Source organism: Acipenser ruthenus, chromosome 35 (assembly GCF_902713425.1).
Source record: "Acipenser ruthenus chromosome 35, fAciRut3.2 maternal haplotype, whole genome shotgun sequence".
NCBI classification, from domain to species: Eukaryota; Metazoa; Chordata; class Actinopteri; order Acipenseriformes; family Acipenseridae; genus Acipenser; species Acipenser ruthenus.
This window is the reverse complement of record NC_081223.1, coordinates 8787234-8801009: the sequence shown is the minus strand read 5'-3', so window position 1 is coordinate 8801009 and position 13776 is coordinate 8787234.

Sequence of the window (13776 nt, the reverse complement as noted above, 5' to 3'; positions counted from 1 at the left end):
GGCTAACCACAGAAAACTGGAGGAAGCAAAATACTGCCGTGAGACTATACAAAATATGTGACCTATTGCACGTGAAGCACAGTTCAAGCAGGATGCTGCTACTTGTGGTTAATGGTGCTAGTGTCAGTGTAGCAGCAAGTACAGCAAGCAGTCTGAGCTATTTCCTGTTGAAACATAAAAGAAAACATCCACACACTTTGACAATGATGAGTGGTGTGCATTAATACCTTCAATAACCTAACATGAAGGCTTCAATCTGAGACACGTGCTGGTGAAAGACGCATTTCAATTAGAGTCCCTGAAATTCCACTTTAGTCAGATAGCATCGTCTAGCATGCCAGATATGTAATGAGCACTTCAATTCCACAGTCTATATTACTGTCACAAAGACGGCCGGAGTGGGTGGTGTCAGACCAGAGCCAGGAAGTAACACACAGAGACTTGGATTTTGGTTAAGCTGTGATCGCGCTCAGCATTTAATAATTAACAGCACAGAAAATAAAAGGTTTGAACACAAAACAAAACAGGACACGGCACTTGCGCCAAAAGACAAACAGACAAACAAAACGTAGTAAACACTTAACACAAACGGTGCACGGAGAGACAAACAAACACGGTGAGTACAAACACTTATATTTACGATCTTATTTATTTTAACTCCTCTCTCTCTCCCGTTCTCCACTCTCGAACACCCAACCACCAGTGAGTGAAAACATGCAGCTTTTATGCAGTTGTACCGAGATTCGATTGCTAGTCTATCATTCAATTGGAATCTCGGTACAACTCTACGTGAATTAATTAAAGTGCAATTCCCTGTGCTCACATATTATTACTTTTTACTTGCACGTGATGTGATGTGCCATCCCCGTGCCTAATACAAATATACAATTTACACACACGTGAAACACAGACCCGCTTATATCCCGTGTACCAATGCTTATACACCAACATTTACACACAACACGTAACATATAACACATACACAGGGGGGGCACTTTGCCACAATTACCCACACTAACCTCTGAGAATATTTTTCAAGCCATAGTAGTAGTAACCAGAAGACAAAACAGACACACACACACACACACACACACACACACACACACACACACACACACACACACACACACACATTAATAATCAACATTTCAAATACGAAGCTCTTTAATTCTTGTGACAGGACAGCATCACAGACAATGGTGTTTAGAGCATTCAGAAAGGAGAATCCACAGAATGACATTTATTGATTTGCAGGAGAGAAACATGCCCATATAGATATGCATATATGAAAACTTTTGGCACATGGCCTTGTCCACAGGACCTCGTTAGCCGCCCTTATGCCGGCAGAATATGTGATACTTAAAAAAACAATACTTTAACTAACTAATGCCGACAGGCAGGACAATTGGCTTCGGGCCACCTTCCCCCAAAAGAGGACAAGGCCACCTCAGCCTCCACCTCCTCGCAGAATAAAACCGCCTGGCGCTCAGGTAAGGAAACCCCCCTACTCCAGAAACAGGTAGGAAGAAAACTTAGGGAATCCATGGCCAAGGGTAGCCCTTCCTCTAGGCTCCCAAAGAAAAATACATGTAAAAAATCTACATATTTTTCAAAATTATTTGACACCCCTAAATAAGCTCTGGTGCAATCAATTGCCTTCAGAAGTCACAATTGAAGTGTCACATGATCTCAGATTAAATACACCTGTTTCTGGAAGGCCCCAGAGTTTGTTAGAGAGCATATCTAAACAAACAGCATCATGAAGACCAAGGAGCTATCAAAACAAGTCCGGGATAAAGTTCTGGAGAAGCACCAATCAGGGTTGGGTTAGAAAAAAAATATCCCAAACTTTGAACATCCCCTGGAGCACTGTTAAATCCATTATTAAAAAATGGAAAGAATATGGCACAACCGTGACTCTGCCTAGAGAAGGCCGTCCACCAAAACTCAGTGACCAGGTAAGGAGAGCATTAGTCAGAGATGCAACCAAGAGGCCAATGGTAACTCTGAAGGAGCTGGAGAGATCCACAGCTGAGATGGGAGAAACCGTCCATGGGACAACTATAACCCAAACGTTCCACAAAGCTGGGCTTTATGGAAGAGTGGCGAGAAGAAAGCCATTGCTGAAAAAAAAACATATCAAATCCCATTTGGATTTTGCCAAAAGGCATGTGGGAGACACAGCAAACATTTGGAAAAAGGTTTTCTGGTCTGATGAGACCGAAATTGAACTTTTAGGCCTTAGCGCAAAACACTATGTGTGGCGCAAAACCAACACTGCTCATCACCCTGAGAACACCATCCCCACGGTGAAGCATGGTGGTGGCAGCAGCATGTTATGGGGATGCTTTTCATCGGCAGGGACTGGGAAACTGGTCAGGATTGAGGGCAAGATGGATGGAGTCAAATACAGGGAAATTCTAGAGGAAACCCTGTTTCAGTCTGCAAGAGACCTGGGACTGGGGCGGAGGTTCACCTTCCAGCATGACAATGACCCTAAACACACAGCCAAAGCTACACTGGAGTGGTTTAAAAACAAGAACCTGAAAGTCTTAGAATGGTCCAGTCAAAGCCCAGACCTCAATCCGATTGAGAATCTGTGGCAAGACTTGAAAATTGCTGTTCACCAATGGTCCCCATCCAACTTGACAGAGCTTGAGCAATTTTTCCAAGAAGAATGGGCAAAAATTGCAGGATCCAGATGTGCAAAGCTGGTAGAGACTTACCCAAAAAGACTCACGGCTGGAATTGCTGCCAAACGTGCTTCAACCAAGTATTGACTCAGGGGAGTGAATACTTATGCAACCAACAAATGTCTTTTTTTTGTTTAATTAACTTTTGTGTCACAATAAAAAATATTTTGCACCTCCAAAGTGTTAAGTATGTTGTGTAAATCAAATGGTAAAAATCACAGTTAAATACATTTTAATTCCAGGTTGTAAACTACAAAATGTGGAAAAGTCCAAGGGGGGAATACTTATGCAAGGCACTGTACAATTACATTATTTTTTACGTACAATTACATTATTTTTTTTACATACAATTACCCATTTATACAGTTGTTTTTGTTTACTGGAGCAATCTAGGTAAAGTACCTTGCTCAAGGGCACCTTGGCGCCTTTTTTTGATCGCTTCGCTCCACTTGATATAGTGGTGTTATGAACTTAGGCTAAGGCATTTGTAAAACAATAGATCTCTTCATAAAAGGCCATATACATTTTGTTTGCATTTCTTGACCATGGCTTGACTTCAATAAGTGCATCATTTGCATGCACCATTTTCCAGTAGCACCCACAGCAAGAACAGACACATAGTGTCCTGAAGTAACATCCTGTCCTTGGTGTATGATAATGGAATCTAATTGGTAATTCCTGTTGTCCACAGTAATTGTGCTCTTCTGCACAGCAGTAAACTTAGCATTGTGTCACTCTGTAACGGTCCCGTCTGGTTTGGTTTCGCAAAGCATGTTGGACTGCAATCAGTCTCCCTGTTGATTGAATAAGTTCACGTTTCATGATTGGAGAAATTTTGCATTGCCTACATTTGCTACCAGGAATCTTTGCCCATTTGTCATTTCTATAAATGAGTTCTTCCAAACACATGGAATCTGTACCAGCAGGTACATGTAGAGGATAAATATACAACACCTCTTGGTATGATGAGCAGTAGTTACATGTAGTACATAGAATGCCATGACTTATCCTTCAGAGGTTGCAAGCGAAGAAGGCACTGCAATGTTGCATTTGCATAGCATGACGTGAAATTTGGGTTGCTCAAGCCTCTGAATGGGGATGTGTAAGTGCAATGTTCTCTTAGAAGACAGAGGCTTTTGCTGTTCCTGAACATTAATGATGGCTCGGTGAATGAAATGCGCATGATCTTTTACATTGTGTCCCTTGTGCGTGTTGGTATCCTTCAAGCTTTTCAACTTCGGACAATAAATCCCTCTGAGCCGATGGTACTCTTTAACTGCAGTTTGACATGCGTAGATGCAGGTGGGGTCAAAGTTGATAAGGTGGATACCGCTTAAGGAAGTAACTGAGGAAAGTGCAACAAAACTTTGTCCATAGGAGAAAATGGAATTAAAACGATCCATCATAGCGGTTTTTAGAATCATCCCCTGACATTTGTGAATGGTGATTGCATGAGCACCAATGACTGGGAACAATGTAGACTCTGTCCATGATTTCAAACTTTGAGCATAAATGTTGAAAGGTATGGGTGACTCCATTGTTAAATGTGATGGTTTTGGTTTTGAGCATACTTGTGTTTTCCAGATAGTAGGAAATTGATGAGACCAATGGCAATGTCAATGTTCTTGCAAATTTGCTTAATACAAATGCAAATGTGATACATTTACTACCAAACTAAATACAAATGCAAATATTTGACAAGTGCTAAATGGACTTCAAATACTTTCCCATACAACAAATGTTAATTTATTAACATGAATTTGGCAGAGGCCTTTATCCAAGGTGACATACAAGGAAAGCAGTTTATATAATAACAACATAAACACAGTAATCACGTAGTTCATAATAATTAATAGGTATGTACCAATATAGGAAGCAAGTTACATAAAACAGTGTTTCCCAATCTTGGTCCTGAGGACCCAGTGTTTGCTGATTTGTGTTCCAACTGAGCTTTAAATTACGAATTGAACCCTCAAATGAATGAATAAAATGTCTAATCAGAGCATTTGAATTATTTTTAGAAATGGCTGGCTGCACAGGCCTCAATTAACACTAATCTAGAACTACCTAATGTTAACTTGGGTAAAGTAGTCCAAGATTAGTGCTGATCAGGGTTTGTGAAAGCAGCCAAAAGAGTTGGATATTTCAAGTTATTTCTAGCATTGCATTAAGTCACTAATAGTTAGTTCAATTGGGGGATCAATTTAATAATTGAGAACTCAGTTGGAACACAAACAGCAGACACAGTGGCCCCGCAGGACCAGGTTTGTGAAAAACTGACATAAATGATGAGAAATATGTATATATTTATATATGTGTGCATTGCACAATTATTATTTGTACTTGTTTTGTTTGTTACGTTTAATAAACATGAAGTTCTCAAAAGTGTCCTTTAGTTTGCATCTTTCAGGTTAATCAACTTTACCAGCAATACTGAAAAGTCTCTCTACTTTATTATGAGCATTATTATTGAAAAGTGTTTAAAATTGAAATATTTTTTAAGCTTTCCCATGATTTGAAATTCAAATGGAAATTCTGATATTTCAGAATATACAAATACCAAGTCAAATGCAAATAGTTCAGTAGATAACATTTAAATTATTATTTATTTTTAGCAGACACCCTTATCCAGGGCAACTTACAATTGTCACAATTATATCACATTATGTTTACATACAATTACCAATTTATCCAGTTGTTTATACTGAATCTATGTAAAATACCTTGCTCAAGGTTACAACAGCAGTGTACCTCACCCGGAATTGAACCCACAACCCTCCGGTCAAGAGTCCAGGTATAATGAGGTATAAACACTGCTGTTTAGGAATAGAGCACTTTTTTTACTATACACACATTCCATTTACATACAAACGTTTCACACGTCTGTGGTTTTACAGACGAGGCTGAAGTTGGCATCTTATTCGCCAGCTTCACATTCGCTCAGCTTCTCATTCACTCAGCTTCTTATTCGCTGGCTATTAGTGCATAAATGTATTTGTCTGTGTTGAAGAAGTAGCCTAGAATTTAACTGGTTAAATCACTTTGGGTCACCGATTTCTCTGCCGGTACCTGACCAGGGGCAACCCCTAAGCAAGCCCCACCTGTATTTAGCCAGGCCCAACGTGTTTTACTGGGGAAGAACAGCGGGTAAGTATGACACATATTCCAATCACTCAGCATCTTATTCGCTCATTATGTATCTACTTTGAATAAGTAGCCTTGAATTTAATGGGTTAAATCACGTTGGGCCATCGATTTCTTTGCAGGTACCCAGCAAGGGGCACCCGCTCTGCAAGCTACACCTGTATTTAGCCTGGCCCAACATGGTTTACTGGGGCAGAACAGCGAGTACACTTCCCACATATGCCAATCGCTCAGCTTCTTATTCGCTCTTTATGTATCTATGTTGAATAACTAGCCTTACATTTAATGGGTTAAATCACGTTGGGCCACCGATTTCAATGCAGGGACCTGGCGAGGGGCACCCCCTTTGTAAGCTACACCTGTATTTACCCCGGCATAACGTGGTTTACTAGGGCAGAACAGAGGGCAAACATGCCGCATATGCCATTTGCACAGCTTCTTCGATGGAAAAAGCCTTGCATTTAAAGGGTTAAATCACTTTGTGCCACCAATTTCTGTACTTATTCAATGTAGATACATAAAGAGCGAATAGGAAGCTGAGTGATTGGCATATATGGCATGTTTGCCTGCTGTTCTGCCCCAATAAACCACATTAGGCAAGCCTAAATACAGGTGTAGTTTACAGAGGGGGTGCCCCTCGCCAGGTAGCTGCAGAGAAATCAGCGGCCCAACATGATTTAACCCGTTAAATGCAAGGCTACTTATTCAAAGTAGATACCAAAAAAAGTTTTTCTAACTTGTACCAGGAACTACCGTTCCTGTCAATGTGTTGCTGATGAAGTGGAATCATTAAAAGAGTAAAATGAAAAAAAAGTAAATAATACAATTTGAAGTAAAATATGCACTATATATATATATATATATATATATATATATATATATATATATATATATATATATATATATATATATATACACACACATATTTACTGATAGAGTAAAATGCGTGGTTTACTTTATTTTCAGCTTGTATTTAAGTATCAGAAAATGAACAATGTTCACCTGCAGTCCTGCTGAGGGAGGTTTTTGTACAGGTGTGTAGCACTGTGTGAACACATCTCTACTGCTGGGGCCGTGGAAACTCTGACAGTATTAATATCCTGCATCTTCAGCCTGGACTCCACTGATGGTCAGAGTGAAGTCAGTCCCAGATCCACTGTCTCTGAAACGAGTTGGGATCCCAGACTGAAGGGTACTTGCCAAGTAGATCAGGAGTTTGGGAGATTATCCAGGTTTCTGTTGGAACCAGGCTAGGTAGCTACCATATACTGCGCTGCTGACTTTACAGCTCAGAGCGACTGTGTCTCCTGGGAGAACAGATTTCACTGCTGGAGTCTGAGTCACAGTATACTGTCCACTGGATTCTGAAAATAACAAAATAGAAAATAATAGTAAATGATTGAATTAAATGATTAAATCACATTAAATTGCAATCCTTTTCTGAATTTGACTGTTTTACTTTCAATACTTATATGTTAAGAAATGTCTCACAAATAGATTTTTTTTTTTTTTAAAACATGTTTTTCTAAATGATTCTTACCATGAGTGCAGATGACAAGTGCCCAGATGAAGATGCTGATAAAAGTTATTGTTGTTGTGTATTCTGTTGCCATGAAGGGCAGCTCTCAATCATGAAGTGTTAAACTCACAGGGCTATAAACACTCCCAGAGCACTGAAGTATGTGCTGCCAATGCAAAGTGTCTTTTCTATGCAAATTGTCTTCCTTGGCACAGCAGCCACTTCTAGACAAGCAGTGCTCTTAAGTTTAAACTCTTTTGACTGAGGCAGTTTCTTTGCAACTCGTAAAAAATAGCTTATAGTTTTCTCTGTGTAGTTTGTACAAACACAGCTATTTCTCTCTCTTCTCCCTTCTCTCAAACAATTCATCTTAGCCACAGCTGTGATTATGTAGCTTTGTTACACAGTATAAATAATTATTAATTGTAAAAAATTAATATCACCTGCAGGTTAACAGATCCATCAAAAACTCTGTGAAAGCAAATCCATTCAAGAAGCAAACATTTTGATTTTGCACATTGCTAATGTTGAGTGAAAAGTTCCCAATTTTTTCCTGTGGACCCCCTGGACTGTCTCTGAGGACCCCAGGTTAAGAACCACTGCTCTGGATTAAAGAGCATCATTTTATTACTCTCTCTATCTCTCTCTCCCTCTTGTGGTCACAGAGTGTAGTGCAGTTCGTGCTGTTTGGTGTTTTCTCATTTTAAGTTTGTAGAGAGATATTCTCATGCCATGAGAGACAGGCTTGACTGACTCAGCTTACCGTGAATATTTTCAAAGAGTAAAGATCAGAAAAATTCCCCTAAAAGATGTATTGGCATCTTTATGAATTCAGCGTTTTAATTGGTTTAGAGACTCTAATTGATTTATAGTGTCCTTTGAGCCACTTTGTGACCTAATAAAAGTTTAGTCACCCCAGCAAGTTAAAGCAGTTGCTTCCAGATTGTTTTAATACATGCACTCCTTTTCCAGTCGGCCCCATAGCGTGGAACACTCCCTGTTTTTCACAGAACAGGACAGGTATAGAAGCCTCTAACCTGTTCTTAAGAGTGTGATTATGTACATTTGCTTGCAGTTTCACAGGAAACCTGTCCCTGGAAGATGAACGGATGTGGTTTCAGCACCTGTTCCATAGGATAGCTGCAGACATAATACATTGAAACCGTTTCAAATAAAAGCAAAATTGCCGAGAGTCCCAGCAATGGGGGACCTGTATGGATAGTTCCATGGTGTAATGGTTAGCACTCTGGACTCTGAATCCAGTGATCCGAGTTTAAAATAAAAGCAAAATTGATGAGCTACCAGGAGCAACCAGGATATTTCAGTATTAGAAATATGTGGAGAAATAGCGCCCCCTGCCGAAAGAAAAACTTACAGCACCTTGTGTTCCCAGGCAGTCTTCTATCCAAGTATGTAACAGGTCTGCCCTTCTGAGATCAGGCGTGCTCAAGGTTTAGTGTCTTTCATAGTAACTGATATCGGTATACCGATCTGTGAGAATAACAGAATAAGCAACAGTCTATATATATATGGAAAGACGCACACAACCCTCGCCTTGCTAAACTGTTGTTATTTTAAATTCCATATATTCCCTAAATCTGAACGAAACCTTTTAATATTACCGCTATGTTTTAAATGAGCGCTTCTTTATGATTGGTTATGCAAGCCATGCAGTCAGCATTATAAGAACCAATCAGAGTTCTTGAATTGCCACGTGATCTGTATGTCTACATTAGTCGCTCAGTAGGTTGCTTGGAAAGCAGAGCCCGGCTCAACTTCAAGCAGCTGTCTGCATGGACATCCACATGTAATACCACGTTTACACTGCTGGCCGGCCCAGCCAACAGAATTTACGTTTATGTGTTTTTTTTTTAATTGTACAATTGGCTCTTTGCGGACCGTTTGCTCAAAGATTTCATTCCGTTTGGCTCTTTTGCACTAAAAGGTTGCTGAGCCCTGGTGTAGGTGCTTAACAAGCGCTACTGTATCAACATTTGAAAAACGCATTATCAGACTGTGGGGGAATAGTTACAATTGTTTCGCAGGACAAGCGAAAGGAATGTAGCGCGAGTAATATATACCTGTACACATTGTACTACAATGCTGCTGCACCGTGGCATCTCCAGAAAGCTACTATGCTATTGACAACACCAGTCAGCTCATTCACTGTCCGTCACCACAAAACACTGTCCATTTCTTCACAAAACGGAAATGTTTGAGGGCTGTTCCCGCTCCGATTATTGCTGTCTTTAATGTTCCTGTACACAGCACGCAGTATTTTAATTATTTAATTTTGTCCCGGCATTGTTGTGGAGTTCATGAGAACCCGTTATTTTTTTTATAAAAACTCGAATATTTCGAACAGCACCCATTAACTGTTTTTGAATTTCTGAGTCAGCCCACTCTGAAAACAAAAATGTAGTTTCTTTGTTTTCCCACACACTGCAAACGGCAGCCATTGGAAAGGGTTAAATGGTTCTGTTTCCATGGCTACAAACGCATGCTCCCAGCTCTGTGATGACGAACTTCCTGTGTCTGCTGCCTGGCCAAGTCAGGTACGACAAAGCAAAGGGAGGCAGGAAGGCGGGCCGCGGCCAGCCAGGGCCACTGTGGCCAGCAGTGGAAACACACATTTTCCGGTTGAGGCGGGCCATGGCCAGCAGTGGAAACACACATTTTCCGGTTGAGGCGGGCTATGGCCACATGCGGCCGGCAGTGGAAACGAGGCATAAGCCACTCAGCTGAATAAAAATACGTTGTGCAACTGATGGTGCAGGTGTGGACCCAGCTTAACACACACAGAACAGGGGGTGTTAGACAATTATGAGCAAGGATGTTCCATGCGAAAATTATAAATAAATACATACATACATTAATGAATAGATTTTGTAATTAATACATTCATAAATTAGTTATTATATACACGGTTCTGGTGTGACGGATCGCTGCAATTGTATTTCTCATTTGAAAGTCGCCCCGCTGTGCTTACACCATGTGTCCACTGTCTCCACATAAGGAAGACACTCCATGTGAGATTCTAGAGCTCCTTGCTGTGAGACTTTCTCTTGGAGTCGAAAGCAGTTCAATCAGCTGCCATGGTAATGGACGACACGTCCTCGTGTACAGCGTGAGGTAAAACAATGGCAGCGTCACCCTCATCATCAGCAGTCATCGTTAACAAGGCCAGCAGGGGGCGGTAAAGGCCCAGTCTGCACAGCGTGGTACATTTCCTGTTGTGTGTTATTCCTTTTTAATATATAGTATATTTGATTTAATTGTACTTTGTTTTTAAATGCAGTGGTGCATTCTGTCTTGACCTGTGGAATAACAGCGGTGTATGTGGTTGTGACAAAGAAAGAGTGAATTCTTGTTTTAGATCTCCCTCCCGACCGGTGAGGACGCTGGGGAGGAGGAGCATGCGGAGCCGCGGTGCGCAATGTCACAGACCCGGTCGGGAAGCGCGGTGGCAATCATGCATTGGCTGACGGCGGTTGCCCTCGCTGACCAATGGGGACGGGACGGGGCGTGGCCCGGGGTTCTGTTCCTTCTGGCAAGGTACTGTGTGTGTGTGAGAGATAGCGAGAGAGAGAGAGAGAGAGAGAGAGAGAGAGAGAGAGAGAGAGAGAGAGAGAGAGAGAGAGAGAGAGAGAGAGAGAGAGAGAGAGAGAGAGAGAGAAACGAGCAGAGAAACAGGGGAAGGGAATTGGAAGACGGGTCGTTTTCGCGATTGTGGATTTACTTGCTAACCCTTCTACTTCTTGTATTTTTTAGAGAACTAACAGGACACTCCGGGATCACCCCTGTGTTTTTCCCATTCCCGGATTACAAAAGGGAAGACGGATTGTTTTTGTTGTTTGTTTATTTTGGGACTGCAACCCTGTTTCTCTTTATTTTGTCGGGTTACACATTGTTGTGTAACCCGGCTTCCTTATTGTTTATTTTCCCTATGGTTTTGAGTGCGTTTTGGTATTCTAATTGAAAAGAAATAAAACCAAGGCGCTTAATTGAATAGAGGACTGGAGTCTATTATTTTACACCACACTACGCCCATCCTGTCACAGTGGTACATTGAGAACTTAATATTGTATGGCTACTCCCTTTGTATGGAGGACATTCTACATCAAAATAAAAATAAATGAATGAATAACTACGTGCCTGTGAATGTATTTCTTTATGTCACTATATATTCATTTAGGGGTCTAGTCACACTGTAGTGTTTGATGACTGGTGTGAGGAGCCTTGTGTTAACAATGGGAGAACTGGGCTGACTGGGAGGTAACTGCTGCCTATTTCAATTGTCTTATTACTGTGTTATTACATTCTGGACAGCAGTGGTGCTCTGGCTCCCTCTTGTGGTCAGTGTGAATGATGGCAGTGTGTGCAGCTTGGCAGGACACTGATGCCTGTTTCCAGGCCATACAAACACAGAGAGGGATTCAATCAAACACTAAGTTCACAGTTTAATAGAAGAGTGGATTAGTTCTATTTGTATATGTGTTCTAAGCGCTGCACTTCTGTTTCAATAAGTGTCACAGACAGTTCTATGAGATCTGAGCTGTGAACACAGGTGGGACTTGATAGGGTTGGGTGACTCACAGTACAGTTAGATTATCCTTCCTGTAGTTTTATGTTTAGCCTCTCAGTGCTTTCCTGCTCTCTAGGAGGGGCATTAGAAATCTGCCTGTTCAGAATGAACTGGCCCATAAGTGTTGAGACATGTGTGCCTGGGAGCTGCTGCACACATAAGGAATGAAGGAGACCAGGTGGGTAACAAGGATGACACAGGAGGCACAATGAAGAATAAACTGCCTTCAATAACACTGATGTGCTGCTCCTTAATAAAAAATAAGAATTCACTCAGGAATTTATTAATACCCCATTTATTTATTTTTATTTCAATTTAGATACATTGTTTTTTTTAAATGTAATAAGTTATAATCTGAGGTATATCAATAGAGTATTCATATCTTTTTCAGTAACTAAGAATAACGTGTAAAATTCTATTTCAAAAGAAGACATGGTTTGTTCATTGTAAGTAACAGTAATTTGTGTCTTGATTTTCATCTTAAGATATGTTAAAGTTCAATGTTATTCATTTATTTCATATTAGTTTTGAAAATACATTTAAACACATCAGATTGACACAATGAGAAATATCCAGCTGAACTCCACAGAGTCAGACAGTGTAACTACACATCACTGCAATACTGGGCTTTGCTGTTTGCTGGACTTCTTTTTTAATATGTTGTCCAGTGGATCATAAATAAATCAATCTCAATATGCATACAGTTCAATTGTTTTAAAATATAAACATCATTCTGTTTGTATATAGAATGTGTTGCTGATGAAGTGGAATCATTAAAAGAGTAAAATGAAAAAAGTAAATAATACAATTTGAAGTTAAATATGCAATTTATTTTTATATATATATATATATATATATATATATATATATATATATATATATATATATATATATATATATATACATTTACTGAAAGAGAAGTAAAATGTTTGGCTTACTTTATTTTCAGCTTGTATTTAAGTATCAGAAAATAAACAATGTTCACCTGCAGTCCAGCTGAGGGAGGTTTTTGTACGGGTGTGTAGCACTGTGTGAACACCCAGCTACTGCTGGGGTTGTGTACACTCTGACAGTAGTAATCTGCTGCATCTTCAGCCTGGACTCCACTGATGGTCAGACTGAAGTCAGTCCCAGATCCACTGCCACTGAAACGAGTTGGGATCCCAGACTTAAGGGTACTTGCACCATAGATCAGGGGTTTGGGAGCTTCTACAGATTTCTGTTGGTACCAGGCTAGGTAGTTGTTACTGTACACTGTGCTGCTGACTTTACAGCTCAGAGCGACTGTGTCTCCTGGGAGAACAGATTTCACTGCTGGAGTCTGAGTCACAGTATACTGTCCACTGGATTCTGAAAATAATAAATAATAATATAGAAAATTAAAAGAAATGATTGAATTGAATGATGAAAAATAATTTATTTCAGTTTCCCATTTTACTTTTAACCCTTACACAAATAGTTTTTATTTTTCAAAAGTGTTTTTCTAAATGATTCTTACCCTGAGTGCAGATGACAAGTGCCCAGATGAAGATGCTGATAAAAGTCATTGTTGTTGTGGATTCTGTTGCCATGAAGGGCAGCTCTCAATCATGAAGTGTTAAACTCACAGGGCTATAAACACTCCCAGAGCACTGAAGCATGTGCTGCCAATGCAAAGTGTCTTTTCTATGCAAATTGTCTTCCTTGGCACAGCAGCCACTTATAGCCAAGCAGTGCTCTTAAGATTAAACTCATTTTCAGCTGATGCAGTTTCTTTGCCTTTCAGAAAAACAGAAAAAATAAGTCTTCTCTATCAAGCACAAATAAAAAGAAATAGCTTATAGTTTAGTTTATGT